The sequence below is a fragment of the Giraffa tippelskirchi genome, chromosome 9 (genome assembly GCF_054371585.1).
Source record: "Giraffa tippelskirchi isolate mGirTip1 chromosome 9, T2T-mGirTip1v1.2.pri, whole genome shotgun sequence".
Taxonomy (NCBI): Eukaryota; Metazoa; Chordata; class Mammalia; order Artiodactyla; family Giraffidae; genus Giraffa; species Giraffa tippelskirchi.
In genome coordinates this window covers 71770607-71788840 of record NC_137283.1, presented here as the reverse complement: position 1 = coordinate 71788840, position 18234 = coordinate 71770607, and the positions used below count along the sequence as shown (strand labels likewise).

The following is an 18234-nucleotide window of genomic DNA, read 5'->3' as shown; positions in this document are numbered from 1 at the left end:
AGATATGTCATTTTATGCTAATTCCAGGCGTTATTGCTATTTTCAGAACATAATCATTTCCTATCTGTGGAATGCATAAAATGAGAACTATTTTAACTCCAAACCACTGATCTCCAAGAAGATTTGAAATTCTGTCACTTGCTTTCTGGAATTTGGAAATGTGCTTCTGAGACAGATAAAGAAATGGTCCACGTTTCTCTAACTCTTCCTTTGAAACGCATCTGGTGGCAAAGGAAAGCCCATCTTCAATGGGATGGAGGCCAGAGCCTGAAACAGCACCAAAGAAGGAAGATTATTTGAAGTCTTGAGTTTTAGCTTAAAAATTCATGAGACTTTAGCCTTTCCCTGACTATGTACTCATGTTTATTTTACTATAAAATTTCCCCAAAGCTTCTAGCGAATGTAGAATAGCATTCTCCTCTAAGTTCCATGCTTGTTCGTTATCCTCAAATATCATCTAAAACACTGCTTCCATCCCCCCTCCAGGATCATTAGCCAGAACCTGAAGGCCAGGTGTGCTCATCTGGGGGCTTAAACAGCAGGGTTTTCAGTGCAGTCCATGACCGTGGAGGAAAGGACACCTAACTGAACAGCAGAGATGACAAGCTAGGGCTCTTACCCAGCACCAAAATCCGACTGCCTGAGCTGGCTCTGATTCACACTGAGGGCAGGCTAGCCTGTAGCCTGAAGAATGAAGGTTCTTTGCCAGGGATCTTCCCACAAAAAGACTTCTCTTTGCTCAACCGGTTCTCAGGAAGTCTCAAAACTTTGATGCAAACCTCCTTTACTTGAGCTTTACAGATACGTACTATTGAACACTTAGCCTTCTATAAACTTGAAACTAAATATGCTAATAACCATCTTAGTTATTATTCCACATTTCTGATATTGGTGATTGGCAATCATTCCACTCAAGGTATTTTTTAAAAATTTTTTCTAGCTGTAAAAATACATTGAGTCAGATTATTTACAGAGATTGAGAAAAGAAGAAAGCAAACCATTAGTGGTTTATATTACTTCGTGGTTCACTCTTATGTAGCTCTACCCTTCACATGTCATTCTCTGATTCTCCAAAATGCAGCTGCTACCTATGAGGGAGATTCGTTTGCAAAGCTGTCACCCCTCTTGGCCATACAACACAGTTATACAGCAAAACAAGAGCTGGATTTGTGCAATTGTAGGAATGTATTCTTCTCTTCTGCCTTTCATAGAACTGAATGAAGGCAGGGTTAGGAAAAAATAGTGCTGATATTGATGATAAGAAACATAGCCTTCAGAAAATATAATCCAACAAAATATAATTAAAGACGGTGTCTAATAGGGGAGGTAGAAGGAAGTGCTAGACAGATATTTAAAATTCTAGGGTGATGATCCCTGTCTCAGAAACATTCCAGCGAGTGTTCTTAATGCAAAGTAATGCTGTATATTTGCATGAGAACTGCAAGAATATTTAGAAGGGGCTACTGAGATTCCAGAATTTCTGATTAGACAAGGCTGCTTCGATAAATTGCAGAGAAATTCTTGTTTGCAAGATACCAAACAAACCTAGAGTTTATATGGGGACAGATACAGGAAACGTTGTCTAAATGTAATTTCTTAAGTTATGAACACAGAAGAGGGTCCTGTTAAGTTTGTCAGGGAACAGTTCAGTTCAGTCGCTCAGTCATGTCTGACTCTTTGCGACCCCATGAATTGCAGCACGCCAGGCCTCCCTGTCCATCACCAACTCCCGGAGTTTACCCAAACCCATGTCCATCGAGTCAGTGATGCCATCCAACCATCTCATCCTCTGTCATCCCCTTCTCCTCCTGCCCCCAATCCTTCCCAGCATCAGGGTCTTTTCCAATGAGTCAACTCTTCACATGAGGTGGCCAAAGTATTGGAGTTTCAGCTTCAACATCAGTCTTTCCAATGAACACCCAGGACTGGTCTCCTTTAGGATGGATTGATTGGATCTCCTTGCAGTCCAAGGGACTCTCAAGAGTCTTCTCCAACACCACAGTTCAAAAGCATCAATTCTGCAGCGCTCAGCTTTCTTCACCGTCCAACTCTCACATCGATACATGACTACTGGAAAAACCATAGCCTTGACTAGATGGACTTTTGTTGGCAAAGTAATGTCTCTGCTTTTAAATATGCTATCTAGGATGGTCATAACCTTCCTTCCAAGGAGTAAGTATCTTTTAATTTCATGGCTGCAATCACTATCTGCAGTGATTTTGGAGCCCCAAAATAAAGCATGACACTGTTTCCACTGTTTCCCCATCTATTTCCCATGAAGTGATGGGACCAGATGGCATGATCTTAGTTTTCTGAATGTTGAGCTTTAAGCCAACTTTTTCACTCTCCTCTTTCACTTTTATCAAGAGGCTCTTGAGTTCTTCTTCACTTTCTGCCATAAGGGTGGTGTCATCTGCATATTTGAGGTTATTGATATTTCTCCAGGCAATCTTGATTCCAGCTTGTGTTTCTTCCAGCCCAGCGTTTCTCATGATGTACTCTGCATATAAGTTAAATAAGCAGGGTGACAATATACAGCCTTGGCATACTCTTTTTCCTATTTGGAACCAGTCTGTTGTTCCATGTCCAGTTCTAACTGTTGCTTCCTGACCTGCATACAGGTTTCTAAAGAGACAGGTCAGATGGTCTGGTATTCCCATCTCTTTCAGAATTTTCCACAGTTTATTGTGATCCACACAGTCAAAGGCTTTGGCATAGTCAGTAAAGCAGAAATAGATGTTTTTCTGAAACTCTCTTGCTTTTTTGATGATCCAGTGGATATTGGCAATTTGATCTCTGGTTCCTCTGCCTTTTCTAAAACCAGCTTGAACATCTGGAAGTTCACAGTTCACGTATTGCTGAAGCCTGGCTTGGAGAATTTTGAGCATTACTTTACTAGCGTGTGAGATGAGTGCAATTCTGCAGTAGTTTGAGCATTCTTTGGCATTGCCTTTCTTTGGGATTGGGATGAAAACTGACCTTTTCCAGTCCTGTATGTTTTCCAGGGAACAGTATGGGTTTTGAAAAATGTATATTCTAATGAAAGGAAAAATTTAAGATTAAAAATGGAGAGAGAATTACTTCCTAGAGCTCGGTCCTTGAGAAGGCAAGAGGGAGAGGCAGCTGACCAGACAAGAGAGACACCCTTTGCCTTGTGGGAGGAGACATAGGGGTAAAAGGTGAGTATGGAGGCTTCAGTGCCTGTGACCTTTCCATTCATCAGGCTTCACCATGCTTCTGGTACATGACTGCCTGTATGCTGGCTCCATGCACAGATGGGTCTTCAAATAACACACTGACTGCCCGCAGGGTGCATAGCCCAGCCCCAGCATTACCATCGGCTCTGATGAGACATCCTCAGGCCAATGTCACTTAAGGCATGTAAGAAGCCAGCTAAGTCAGAGTCCCCACCAGTCATCTGGTTCTTTGAGCCTCGTCTCTAGTTTAAGTCATATCATTAGGAAGCCATTCACTTTATTTTTCTGAATAATGACCTTTTCAGATAATACCTGGCCAGTTAGATACATCTTCAGATCCTCAGTGGCCCTGCTTAATACTGAGTGTTTCAAGTAGTAACATAATCCAGCATAAATGACAAAGTTTATTAAGTTAACATTTAGCATCCATGGAGTCATAGAGTCACCCAAACCTTTCTAGGACAGGGAATTTAATTAATTATTATACTTGGACTTGCATCTCTTCTAATTCATGTGTAAAATAACAAAGTTTACCTGTCTAAATGACAAGAATTTTCCTTCAAGGGTCATGTGAAATAAATAATGCTCAAAAGACGTTAATTACAAAGGTTGGGTTTCAAATATATGTTATTGTGTTTATAAAGTCACCTTTTCTCCACAAGTACATGTGTGAAAAATTACTGTTAAAAATCTTGACAATGACCCAATGTAAAAAATTTGTTTTACCCAATTTTCTGGAAGAATCTTATATTCTCTACATTCAAACTTACATGTGAGACTTTTAATCTGCAGTTGTTTTCATGGATTTTTAACAGAAGCTGTATGAAATTTGTTAGGTATGTATGCTTGCTTTAACGGGAGTGACTAGGCTAAAAGAGGACAATTTACCTGTCAGTGTTTGTTTGACTCTTCAAATTCCAATGATACATCCCTTTTGTGTAAGGTTAAGAGTTGTGTTAAGGTTAATTTGTGTTGTATTTTATCACCTGGCTTCTAATCAGAGCACTGTGTCTCTATCTTATAAAATGGCTTTCCTATTAGCGACCATTTTTCAGGAATATGTGTGTGCTTAGCCATGTCTGACTCTTTGCACCCCCATGAACTGTAGTCCACTAGGCTCCTCTGTCCATGGAATTTTCCAGGCAAAAATACTTGAGTGGGCTGCCATTTCCTTCTCCATTTCAGGCATATATGGAAATATTATTAGGCAGAATCCTTATTTGTGAGAAAATGCAAAGGGTCTGCAGTGAAATATTATTCCAAGTAAAAACCCATAAGTACCAAGTTGTTATTAATATAACAGCTGTTTGCCTTTTAGGTGTCAGATCCTGCCCCTTGGTACTTTACATACATCATTTCTATTTATTCCTGAAAACTAAGCTATTACCACTTTACACAAAAGGAAACTTAAGATTAACAACTTACCAAATATTATATAGTGGTAGTGTTAGCATTTCTTTTCCATGGGGATTGTCTTGATCCCTGTCTCCTGTACAATGTCACGAACCTCTGTCCATAGTTCATCAGGCACTCTGTCTATCAGGTCTAGTCCCTTAAATCTATTTGTCACTTCCACTGTATACTCATAAGGGATTTGATCTAGGTCATACCTGAATGGACTAGTGGTTTTCCCTGCTTTCTTCAATTTAAGTCTGAATTTGGCAATAAGGAGTTCATGATCTGAGCCACAGTCTGCTCCCGGTCTTGCATGTCAATGTAGGTCTGTGCAGAGTCTTAAGGGCGGAATACACATGTGTGTACATGTGTGTATCTAAAGATAGGAGAAAAAGCAGTTTTTATATATGTGTATTGTTCTTGGGGTGCATAACAAACATTTGACTAAATGGGTTCTGATTACCAATGACTCTGTTGTCTATAGGCGTGAACTTACGGCATCTATAGTAAATTACGTTTCTTGGCCTGAGAAATCCTCTTTATAAATGGTCATTTTTTTCAAAATTATTTGGAAATTATTCTTCAGATTTGGATCACAAGATCATCTTTTAAATGAAAGAAAACTTTAGGGAAGTCTCTTTTGCAGAGTAATAACTTTCTGAGTAATCTTGTAGGAGTAGTGTATTAACTTGTTTTTGCTGCTGTAATAGATGACTATAAATGTAGTTGCTTAAAACACAACAGAAGTGTATTATCTTGCAGTTCTGGAGGTCAGAAGTCCAAAGCGGGTCAAGGTGTGGGTTGGGCTGTGTTTCTTCTTGGGGCTACAGGGGAGGATCCCCGTCTTTGCCTCCCCATCTGTTGGGGCTGCTGTCACTCCTTCACCTTCAGCCCTCTTCCCCCTTCAAAGCCATCATGCCACTCTTTCTCAGACCTGCGTCTCTCTTCCTCTTGTAAGGACCCCTAGGATTGTAAGGACCCTTAGGATAACACTGCCCTCCATCCTGATGATTCAGGATAATCTCCTTATTTTACGGTCAGGTGATTAGCAAACGTAATTCCATCTGCAACCATAATTCCAACTCACTGTGAACATAGAATATGTTCTAGAGATTAGGGTGCAGACATCTTTTGGAGGGTGGAGATGCATTATTCTACTCATCCCAGACAGATTTCTATCTTGTAGGGTCTGAAGTGTAAGGATACAGAATGAAGCAGGGCAAAGGCTAATAGAGTTTTGCCAAGAGAATGCACTGGTTATAGCAAACACCCTCTTCCAACAACACAAGACAATATACGTGGACATCACCTGATGGTCAACACCAAAATCAGATTGATAATATTCTTTGCAGTCAAAGATGGAGAAGCTCTATACAGTCAGCAAAAACAGTACCGGGAACTGACTGTGGCTCAGATCATGAACTCCTTATTGCCAAATTCAGACTTAAATTGAAGAAAGTAGGGAAAACCACTAGACCATTCAGGTATGACCTAAATCAAATCCCGTATGATTATACAGTGGAAGTGAGAAATAGATTTAAGGGACTAGATCTGATAGACAGAGTGCCTGATGAACCATGGATGGAGGTTCGTGACATTGTACAGAAGACAGGGATCAAGACCATCACCAAGAAAAAGAAATGCAAAATGGTTATCTGGGGAGGCCTTACAAATAGCTGTGAAAAGAAGGGAAGTGAAAAGCAAAGGAGAAAAGGAAAGATATACCCATTTGAATTTAGAATTCCAAAGAATAGCAAGGAGAGATAAGAAAGCCTTCCTCAGCCATCAGTGCAAAGAAATAGAGGAAAACAATCGAATGGAAAAGACTAGAGATCTCTTCAAGAAAATTAGAGATACCAAGGGAACATTTCATGCAAAGATGGGCTCAATACAGGACAGAAATGGTATGGACCCAACAGAACCAGAATATTAAGAAGAGGTGGCAAGAATACACAGAAGAACTGTACAAAAAGGATCGTCACGACCCAGATAATCACAATGGTGTGATCACTCACCTAGAGCCAGACATCCTGGAATGTGAAGTCAAGTGGGCCTTAGAAAGCATCACTACGAACAAAGCTAGTAGAGGTGATGGAATTTCAGATGAGCTATTTCAAATCCTAAAAGATAATGCTGTGAAAGTGCTGCACTCAATATGTCAGAAAATTTGGAAAACTCAGCAGTGGCCACAAGACTGGAAAAGGTCAGTTTTCAATCCAATTCCAAAGAAAGGCAATGCCAAAGAATGCTCAAACTACTGCAGAATTGCACTCATCTCACACGCTAGTAAAGTAATGCTCAAAATTCTCCAAATCAGGCTTCAGCAATAGATGAATGGTGAACTTCCAGATGTTCAAGCTGGTTTTAGAAAAGGCAGAGGAACCAGAGATCAAATTGCCAACATCCACTGGATCATCGAAAAAGTGAGAGAGTTGCAGACAAACATCTATTTCTGCTTTATTGACTATGCCAAAGCCTTTGACTGTGTGGATCACAGTAAACTGTGGAAAATCCTGAAAGTGATGGGAATACCAGACCATCTGGCCTGCCTCTTGAGACACCTGTATGCAGGTCAGGAAGCAATAGTTAGAACTGGACATGAAACAACAGACTAGTTCCAAATAGGAAAAGGAGTATGCCAAGGCTGTATATTGTCACCCTGCTTATTTAATTTATATGCAGAGTACATCATGAGAAATGCTGGGCTGGAGGAAGCACAAGCTGGAATCAAGATTGCCTGGAGAAATATCAATAACCTCAGATATGCAGATGACACCACCCTTATGGCAGAAAGCGAAGAAGAACTCAAGAGCCTCTTGATGAAAGTGAAAGAGCAGAGTGAAAAAGTTGGCTTAAAGCTCAACATTCAGAAAACTAAGATCATGGCCTCCGATCCCATCACTTCATGGGAAATAGATGGGGAAACAGTGGAAACAGTGTCATGCTTTATTTTGGGGCTCCAAAATCACTGCATATGGTGATAGCAGCCATGAAATTAAAAGATGCTTAGTCCTTGGAAGGAAAGTTATGACCAACCTCGACAGCATATTAAAAAGCAGAGACATTACTTTGTCAACAAACTCCGTCTAGTCAATGCTATGGTTTTTCCAGTAGTCATGTATGGAGGTGAGAGTTGGACTATAAAGAGAGCTGAGTGCCGAAGAATTGATGCTTTTGAACTGCAGTGTTGGAGAAGACTCTTGAGTGTCCCTTGGACTGCAAGGAGATCCAACCAGTCCATCCTAAAGGAGATCAGTCCTGGGTGTTCATTGGAAGGACTGATGTTGAAGCTGAAACTCCAATACTCTGGCCACCTGATGCGAGAGCTGACTCATTGGAAAAGACCCTGATGCTGGAAAAGACTGAGGGCAGGAGGAGAAGGGGACGACAGAGGATGAGATGGCTGGATGGCATCACTGACTTGATGGACATGAGTTTGGGTGGACTCTGGGAGTTGGTGATGGACAGGGAGGCCTGTCGTGCTGTGGTTCATGGGGTCGCAAAGAGTCTGACATGACTGAGCAACTGAACTCAAGTTTAAGGAAAGCTTTTTTGATGAGAATGAGCAAACAATATTACAAATGCAAAATTGGACACTAAAGTACCTAATTATGTATACTGAGAAAAATATGACTCCAAATACAGACTTTTTAACAAACCAAGCTGTATAAATATGTCCTAAACTTAATCCATACTAATTTTAACCTCAATTCTTTCATATTTTCATATATAAAACAAAAGAACGGCGCTTGATAAAAATCCCTCATTCAAAACTTCCATTTGTTTGGGTAAGTTAAAAATGAATAGGTAGGATCCTTTCCAAAATTATATTTTCAAAATTTGGTTTCTAACCAAGTTTTCATTCATTTTTATTTATGACACTTTTTCCCCCATGGTTTCAGTTGTCCAATTCCTCCTGTTCTGAGAGAGATGACACGAAGAATATGGAAATTGGGGCTGGAAGACCTTGGCTCATTGGTTTGTTCATTCATTCTGAATGTATTTATTCAGCATCTGCTCTGTGCCAGGCACTGTGCTGGGCTCAGGGGATGTGTCCTAAGTGGGACAGATCCCTCAGGACCTTACAGTGTAACAGGCAAACACAGAAGGTCTTCTCAGGAACTTACAGTGTAACACACAGACACAGGAGGTCTTCTCAGCACATTGGGTGTTTTGAAGGTTTGCAGGGCCTGGGAAAGTGCTGAAAGGGGCCTGGCCTGGGCTGGTGGCAGTGAGGTTTCCTCCAGGACCTGCAGGATGAGATGAGGCAGTCAGGGCAGATGGATGCGGGGAGAGGAAGGAGATTTTAGCAAAATACTTACACTGGGAAAGCTGATACAGATTTTGAGAAGGTAAAAGGGCAGGACCCCATCATCTGGGGAGGAAGGGCGAGAGTGGTGTGAGAGCCGTCCCTGAGAGCAGGTGGGGGCAGGTTGGAAGGAGCCTCAGGACCAAGCCTAAGGTCTTGATTTCATCTTAAACACAGCAGGATACCAAGGAGCGATTCTAAACAGAGATGCAGAATGATCTGATGGAATAAGGGACCAGCAAGTGGGAAAAGGCAAGAGTAAATGCAAGAAAATATTAGGATAAGGAGAAGTATTTGGATCTTAAATTAAGACTTGTTAACTGTCTTCTCCTTTTCAAAAGGATTCAGATATATATGTCTCTTCTTTGGCAATGACTCCCTTTTTAAAAAAGTTATTCATTAAGCACTATTTAAGATACACGAAAAAATTAGAAAGCATATGATCACTTGCTTTTTGCTGAGAGACTTACAGTTTCTTTGACCAGGTGTTTGTGTTTTATTTCTAATTGTGTAATGAATGTAGTTTCCTTAAAAGGAGGCACTTGGGCCATCAGCAAGCTGGTTAAGGGGAGACTGGGGCAGCTAGGAACTCCCTTCTCAGGTGGCACCATGCCTTCTGTAGCTGATGGTAAAGACTACCTGCTTTAGGACTTGTTGTTGGTGTGGGGGAGGCTCCTCATACGCCCCCCCAGTCTCATGAGACTCGTGGGTTGTGGGGACCCCTGGGGCCTCTCCACCAGCATCCAAGGGGCACTCTTTGTCCTTACTGCAGGTGTTGACCTCCCCCCCAGGAGTCTCACCTCCTTGGCTCACAGGCCAAGCCCCATTCCTACTCCCATTAATATAACTCTGGAGCCCCCCTTTTGCTGCCCTGAGATTGTCAGAGGCATCCTGTGTATTTTCTGTGTGGTTTATGCACATCTTTCAACGTTTTCTCACTCTAGTTTCCTTTCTGATGTAGTTTCTACTTCTTTTTGCTACGTTATGACAAGGAAACCGACCATTGGTGTATATTTCCCCGTTGATGGAGGTTTGCGTGCATGTGTGCTAAGTTGCATCAGTCATGTCTGACTCTTTGCAATCCGATGGACTGTAACCGCCAGGCTCCTCTATTCATGGGATTCTCCAGGCAAGAATCCTGGAGTGGGTTGCCATGCCCTCCTTCGGGGGATCTTTCCATCCCAGTGGTTGTACCCGCATCTCTTGCGTTGCAGGCATATTCTTTACCACTGAGCCACCGGGAGGCCCCTGATGGAGGTTTGTTTATACCTTTAGGAGTAGTTGAGATAGACGGCCGTGCATGAATGTCCACACTATAAAGGATGAAGAGCTGAAGGAAACTGTTGTATGTGTGTTTCTCACGTGCTGTCTATGGAAAGCTTGTCATTATAGTTTATGTCAAGTAAAACTTAGGTTATTCTAATCTTTGTAAAATACTAATGAATTGACAAAGAAAATTTTCTTTTCCCACATTTCCCAAACATCTGCTAAAACCATGTATCTCTCCAGCCCTAAAAACTAAAGTAAGCTTCTCTTTGGCAGCTGTGTAGGTTGGAATCACCTGAAAACAGACCCTGAGTCAAAAGTCTGAGTGCAGATAGTTTACTTAGAGGTGATTCCAGGGCAGTGAGACAGGAAAGGGCAGTCAGTATAAAGTGCGTTATTTAGTGGGTGAGTGCCCTCAGCAATTGGGGCTCCATCCCTTTGGGGTTCGATGGGAGACAGTGTAGAGGTGTCTCCCTGAGGGTGAGGAAGCTGGCGTTTATCCAGCAAGTCCCACTCCTCATCGACTGGACACTGCTTCCAGGGTCCTCAGCTTCATGGAACTTGAAGCCCCTTTCCTGTGTGGGCCCAGCTGACAGCGGCCAGGGCCCCATAGAGTCAAGGGTCCTGCAGGGAGAAGCAGTCTTGCATCTGGGAACAGGAACTGCCCAGGGAACTGGGCAGGACCCCCACAGCATCTGCTCCTTTGGACTCTTTCCAGAGTCTGCCCCTCGAGTTGTAGGAAGGGCCCCCGACACATGGGCTCCCGCAGCCCTGCAACAGGCAGAGGTGGGCTGCTGTGCCAGCCACAGGCCCGGTGAGGTCACATCCGCTGGTCCTGGTTTGCCCGGACGTGCGGGACTTGCTCAGGGAGGCCCCTCTCCCGCCTCCTCTCTCCATGCCATCCAGTCGCCACTGGGGCTAAGGTTGGACTGCTCTCTTGGCCTTCCATCGTTGTCCAGAACATTCTGTTACAGAGGAGCACCCCCATCGGTCCCCTCCACGTGCTGCTGTCATGCACACTGTGGTCAGTAAGGTGTTTGTCCACCCATCTCCAAATCCCTTTGGTTGGTTTTTCTCTATGCTCCTCATTTTGGCTGCACCATGGAACACACCTTATTAAAGAGATGCTCTTAACAGACAGCATGATGTTGTCCAAAGTGGAAGGTCTTCATCCTTTGAGGGCAGCTGCTCTTAATTGGAGGGACCCAATTCTCATGGCAGGATGTCCGAGGTCACGGGGTGGGGGGGCTGCCACCTTCCACCCCTCTGACAAACATCCAAGGGAAGCAAAGTAGCAGTTAGAGGGGTTCCCTGCTGGTCATGAAAGACTCCCATGTATATGCTGTTTTATGTTAGAAAGTTCTGTTACAACCTTGTCCCTTTTCAGTTATTCCGGCCTCAAGTTTAACTGGTTCAGTTGTGTCAACAGAGGTGGCTCCGTCAGCACAAACATACGTTTCCCCATGCAAAAGACCCAGGTAAGCACCCCAAGTTCCAGGAGCGCTGGAACACACACCCTGTTCCCCACAGAGCCTCCAGGCTAGACTCTTGAGTTCCATGGGCTTCTGTTCTTTGGTGCCTTGTGATTTGAATAACTGTCTAAATGAAATTTCACAATATCATATGGAATTGTTCTGAGGCAAGTTTAGTTTAACTTGTTACTGCTCTCCTTTTTATATTGGTATATGTATGTGGACTACATAATTTATCATCCAGACTGGAATGTCTTGGTGAGTGAAAAGGAAACATTACTAACATGTTACAACAGTGGTCCCAAACCAGGATGGTCCTGAGTTACTAGTGAGTAGGAACACCCTGCCATATCTCACCTATTCGTGTTCATTTTTAAGGTGAGAAGGGACGAAAGCATAACACACGGTCATGGTCAAACAAGCAGCTACACATAGTCAATTTCATAACCCAGAATAATACATGTATTGCCTACCAAATAGTGTTAAAATATTATATCATTGGGGTAACTGTAATAATAGTATTTTGAAGATATTTTTGCTTGGTTCTTTGTGACAGTTTACCCCCGACTCTGAAATGGATCAGCTAAAAAAGAAAAAAAACGAAGTTCCTATGTTTCAAATAGTGCTTGTTTCTTATCCAAAAAAAAACCAAACACACAAACAAATAAACAAATGTGATGCTAGTAAGATGGTTCTGTCAGCGCCATTTTTCCCATCCTCGTGAAAAGGGCTTAAAGCGCCACTTTGAAAGGAAGCGGACTTCGTTGAAAGTGGCGTTAAAGGGTTTGCTGTTGCTGCTGGTGGCAGTTTTCCACGTAAATACTAACTGCTGCTGAAGTCTGGGGCCTGTGTCCTCATTCTTATAAAACACAGCAAGTCCGGCAATGCCAGCAGGTTTGAGGAGGGTGAACAGAAATGTGTGGAAGCAGTGAGCTTGGTGTGTAAAAAATGTTCAGCAAAAGTTGGGCTGTTTACCTTTTCTATGTTTTACCGTCTCCCTTGCCCTCCTCCTGTCTCCTGGCAGGCTGGGGTGCAGGGGAAGCCCCCGAGTGCATCTGGAAGGTGATGCTGTTGTTGCCTGGGTGTATTACATGTGTATTACAAGCACCAGGCGGGAACCAAGGCAGGACATCCGTATGGGACCTTCCTCTTGCTCCTCTAAAAGCCCTTTAAACAGGTTTACCCTGGAAATCATGTGTTAAGCCCTGAGCTTTACTTCTTGAATTTTTATTAAATACTAGAGAAGCTACATGGTATTTCATAGATAAAGAAACAGATTTTCAGTTCATTTGATTTAAATACATCTTCATTATATAGTTTGTTTAAAATTTTGTGACTATGTAGCAGCTTTCAAATTGTGCTATTTAGCAGTTTTCAAATTATGAGATGATGCATAGCAAATTTACTGAGTGATTTTTCACTTCATGGTCGTATAATATAATAGGCTCTGGAAGAAACACTCCTGGCAGAAGCAATTTAATCATCCTGTTGTAAATGTGAGGAAGAGGGGCGGGGGAGAAGGGGTTGTAGGGGGAGAGAGAGAGAAAGGAAAGGTTTCTCAGAGCTCCGATATTCCTCCCCGAGGCAGCACAAGTTATTTAAGCCAGGTCAAAGCTTCTTTGGCTTCAGTTTTCCTCTGAGAACAACCTAATGCTGATTCCTCATTTTCTCAAGATAAACAAGGTAAGTCTGTGTTCTGCATATGGATTTACTGAGTCCTTACAGGAGTTTGTTAGTTGATGTGTAACATTTTATGAAACTAGAACCAAAAGCCAAATTCCTGTTTGTCTGAAGCGTTCAAAAAATGTGTAAACAGTTTTTGCAAAGGTATATTATAGTTTATTATTAGAGTACTAATAATTGAATGAAAAAGAAAAAAAGGTAAAAGTAATGTAGTGGATGAAGTACTTACAGAAGGATGTTGAGGCTGTAGGTGTATTTATAAAATCATAATGTCTAAATAATGATAACTTTAGACCTAGGCTTATAGGATTTTAAAACTGGATTTGAAATTGAGCAGTGCTTCAACTCAAACATACCTGGTACTGTTATCACAAAAGTATATTTTTCTTTAAAGCAGTTTCATTTGTATTTAAAATTGTATCAACTGTTTTGCAGATCACATAACCCTTTTACATACAAATAAATACAAATACTTTTATATGGACATGCATTTTAGAAATTTAAAAGTTTATTTTCATTACTTTTTAAACTTGTAAATCATGTAAGGTTCCAAAAATTTTGCCTTTCATGTGTTATAGTCAGGCAAGGGCCAGAGAAATGTAACTATTTTGTGTAAATAATTTATGATGACTCATATCAACTGTGGTATTTAATATAGTTTATATATATATATTTTTTTGTTTCCTGAGACTACCTATTTTTGAAGATCTTTCTCAGCTGTATTTCAGAGAAACTAATCAAAATTCTCAAATGATAAGCATGTTTTAACTATCTTTAGGTTAAAAGAAAACGTATGTGTTAAGAGTCTAAAGAAAATTTTAAAATAGACTTGTTTTGTGCTTTCAGATAGTTCATGTGGAGAAGTGTAATCTGGTTGTCTTTTCCCCTAATTCATTTTCTTGTTCATGCGTATGCTGTTGCCACAGAAGATCTGGCTGAAATTAGAAGTGTTTGTCATCATTAGACCTTGTGTCAAAGCCATTCTGAGAATCTTCTAGAAAAGCGTAGTCTTAGATGCATATGTTCACAAATAGTGCTGCTCTTCAAAGACTAACCATATAATATGTGTGGTAAAGTCAACACTGTTTCTTGCTTCTTTCTAAATTTTTTTTTTTTAAAAAATAACCTCTAAATCAAAATCTGAGGGGCATGTAGAGGCTTTTATACATTAGCAAAATCTTCACCATAAGACTTGTGTTTTGTTTATATGTTTATTTTATATTCTGATTAACACTTGTATAGAACTAATTCCTGATTTTAGCTCCAGTTAACACTTCACACAACTACAGAAGCAGGGCTCATCCACGGAAAGAAGGCATAAACACGCTTAGGATGGTTGTAATATGTCATGATTTTTATCTTTCCCTTCCCTAATCCCCAATTTAGTTTAAGTCATTTGTCTGAAAAGGAATCTTAGCATCTGTTTGGTTTCACAACAACTTCATGTTTAACCAACTGAGTGAAATGGTCTCTTGCTTCTTATATGTGCTTATTATTAATGGGCAGTAAGAAATTATTTTTCTACTGAAGTAAAGAGTATATTTTTAAAAAATTTTATTTGCGTATAGTTGATTAACAATGTTGTGTTCATTTCTGCTGTATAGTGAAGTGAATCAGCTACATATATATCCACTGTTTTTTTAAATTTTAGATTCTTTTCAAGAAGTGTATTTTTTTTTCATCACACTTTAAACTTGGTGTAAGGCTAACAGTGCAGAATCAGTGTGTTCTGGATTTTATTTTTTTAATCTGAATGACCAGTGATAAGGAACCGCTTTGGGCCAATCTGTGAAGGTGTACGCACAGTTAATGCTCTCGGCTTTAGTTACAAGATTCAGTCAGCGGCTCACTCAGTAAATATTTTTTTGAGAAACTGGTGTCTCACAAAGCACTCTGACCAGGAGAATGCTAAGGGGAGAGGCATGAAAGCATATCCAGATGAAAAATTACATGTAAGTGAAGGATTTTGTTAAAAGTCTATCACGTGCATCTAAGTGTTTCATAGAGCAGTTTATAGTCAGTTACCAAGTAATTTTTAGGGAAGGTACCAACACAGGAGTGGAAAGAGCAGTGTCACTTTAACTTAGGCTGGTCTGACCTGGTTGCAAGTGCTTGAGGTGGGGAACCTAGGAGGGGTCATCTCAAGTAAGGAGGATAAAGTACAGCTTAGAGGCAGAAGACATCAGCTTATACACCAGGAACAGGCTAGGAGCAGCCTGCTTGGAGCAGAAGGTTACTATCGGGTAATAGAGAGAAGCGGATGAGGCCGAGTTGGTGGGAATAAAATACAGGGACACCGGCCAGTAACACAGGAGCCAGAGACCAACGACCACCATCTTTATGAAAGTTAATCTGCTGTGGTTGTACAGACCCCGGCTGAAATGACAAGCATCTCAACAAAAGGAGACTGATGGAAACAAGAAGGAAGGAACGGGCGGAGAAGATGAGGCCGGAAGAGTCACAAAGATAACCGTGTTCTGTCTTGGAGAAGTGCAGCCCCTTTAGCAGAAACGGGGCATTAGGGGAGAAGATGTCTTGGGATCTGGGAAGCTCTGCCGCTCAGGTTCATCCAGAGGAACAGAATCTGTAGGAGACAGACATTAGGAGATTTATTACCGGGCTTCTGTGGTTGTGGGGCAGGTCTGAAATCCCCAGGGAAGCCCTGAGGAGGGGCAGCCTCGGGCCCCAGGAATGGCTGGAGCTGCAGCCTGCACAGCGTGTGTCCCCAATCAGAGGGGCCTTAGTTCTGCCCTCAAAGCCTTTAAATCATCCAGGTTGTCTGAAATCGCCCCCCTTATTAAAGTCAACCGAGTATGTCCTCTAATCCCACCTACTAAGTGTACCTAGACGTGTGTTTGATTCAATGACAGGACTGTAGCCCAGCCAAGGAGACACACAATAGAACCATCAGAATCCTCCAACTTGTTATGAACTCCAAGGGGCTGGTCAGATTTCTTAGGTGGCCATGGAAGAAATACATCAGAAATTTGGAATTGAAATTCAGGAAAGGTGCTGAGTTTGGAGGGCTTCCCTGGTGGCTCAGATGATAAGGAACCCACCTGCAATGCAAGAGACCTGAGTTCAATCCCTGAGTCAGAAAGATCCCCTGGAAGAGGGCATGACAACCCACTCCAGTATTCTTGCCTGGAGAATCCTGTGGCAGGAGGAGCCTGGTGGGCTACTTTCCACAGGGTTGCATAGGGTCGGACACAACAGAAGCGACCAGCACGGCAGAGCACTGAGGTTGGAGCTGCCGTGATAGGAGTTACCCACTAGAGGTGATATGTTCATGTCAGTCAGGAGTTCAGGAGGTCCTCATACAAGGCTATAGACTTCTACATCAAAGATGAATTCTTAGGAGAAACCATGTTTAAGGGGCAGAAGAAAGAAGAGTTGACTAAAAGAGGCAAAGAACAGATTAGATTTAGAAGTTTAGATTAAGTGCTAAGAGGAGAGCATCATTATGACTTTGTCCATCTCTGCTATACTTTCTCACTAACTTCCCAAGATTTCCAGTGGGGCCGGGGAACACCGTGGTCCCCTGGTTTTCTCCTGTACTATATTGAGGGGTCTTGCTGCCAGGGATCCAAACAGAATCTGCACTGAGAGAATGCCAATGTTTTGGTTTTTTTTTTCATTGTGAACTTTAAACATACAATTGAGTAAGGTAAAACATTCCAGATTGCAGATAGTACAGACGTAAAGAATCAGATCCGTATTCCAAATCATGAAGAGTTAGAGGTACAGCTGTTCTGCTTACTTAGTGGAGAGATTTGGGAGAAGCTTCAGCCCCCGGGCTTGAATGCTTTGTCTCTTGCTCATCTGTTCAGCATTTTCCTTTACCTTCAATATACAGCTCAGGTGTCTCCTCCTCTTGGAGAAGTTCATTAACTCACCACGTCAAGGATGTTAACTCTGTCCTTTGTGCTATCACTTGGGCATATTTGCACTTCTTATCCTGCTGAATGGGGCTTCCTTGGTGGCTCAGTGGTTAAAAAAAAATAAATCTGCCTGCCAATGCAGGAGACACAGGTTCAATCCCTGGATCAGGAAGATCTCCGCTGGAGAAGGAAATAGGAACCCATTCCGGTATTTTTTTCCTGGGAAATCCCATGAACAGAGGACCCTGGCAGGCTATAGCCCGTGAGGTCACAAAGAGTCTGGCATGACTGAGCGACTAAACAGCCACACCAACATCCGGCTGAGTTAGAACTGCTTGTATGTTTTTCTCCCCCACCAGATGGTAAGCTCCCTTCAATTCTCAATCCACCACCTGGAAGGAAGAGTTTCTGGGGGTTAAAGAGTAAAGTTTAGGAGAATAAGGTAGAGAAGAAGAGGAGGGGAAGTGAATGGCAGGAACGTTGCAGGAGATGGGGGAGGTGTTTACCGTGGTCCTAATAGGGACAAGGTGGAGGGTGGAGTCGGAAGGGAGGAAGCTTGGGAGAGATCTGTCTTCTCAGGAAAGTAAAGACGAACAGATGCGAAGGAAAACATCTTTAACGAGGATATTTTTTCCTGATGTGAAAAACTCGTTGATTTTTAAACTGTATTTGTTAATTTAACTTTAATATAAAGCATGTAAAGGGCTTATAACAATGAACGCCACTAGTCCTGTGTATGTGTGTATACGTGTTGATCTGTGTGTGAATGTGTGTGTGATCTGAGGGTCTATTGCGAGTCCGTTCTTACGTATTTTGCTTAACTGACATTTCACCTGTGTTTTTCCCAGTCATATGCTCTCCTAGTGTTTGGTTACAAATGCTATTATTAATAAATCAAAATGTGGTTCCTTCCTCAACTAATTGAAAGTATTTTACAAATAGTGGAATTCTATGTGAATATGATTATGATGCATTGGGTTGCAAGAAAACAAGAAAAGTGACATTACGTATCAGCATTGTCTTGCAGTGCC

General features: G+C 41.9%; 1 protein-coding gene across 42 annotated transcripts in view; it reads left to right on the top strand.

The window, feature by feature from the left end:
• Positions 1-18234, top strand: part of RIMS1 (regulating synaptic membrane exocytosis 1) — a 599905-nt gene that overhangs the window by 547809 nt on the left and 33862 nt on the right. The window lies entirely within an intron of this gene.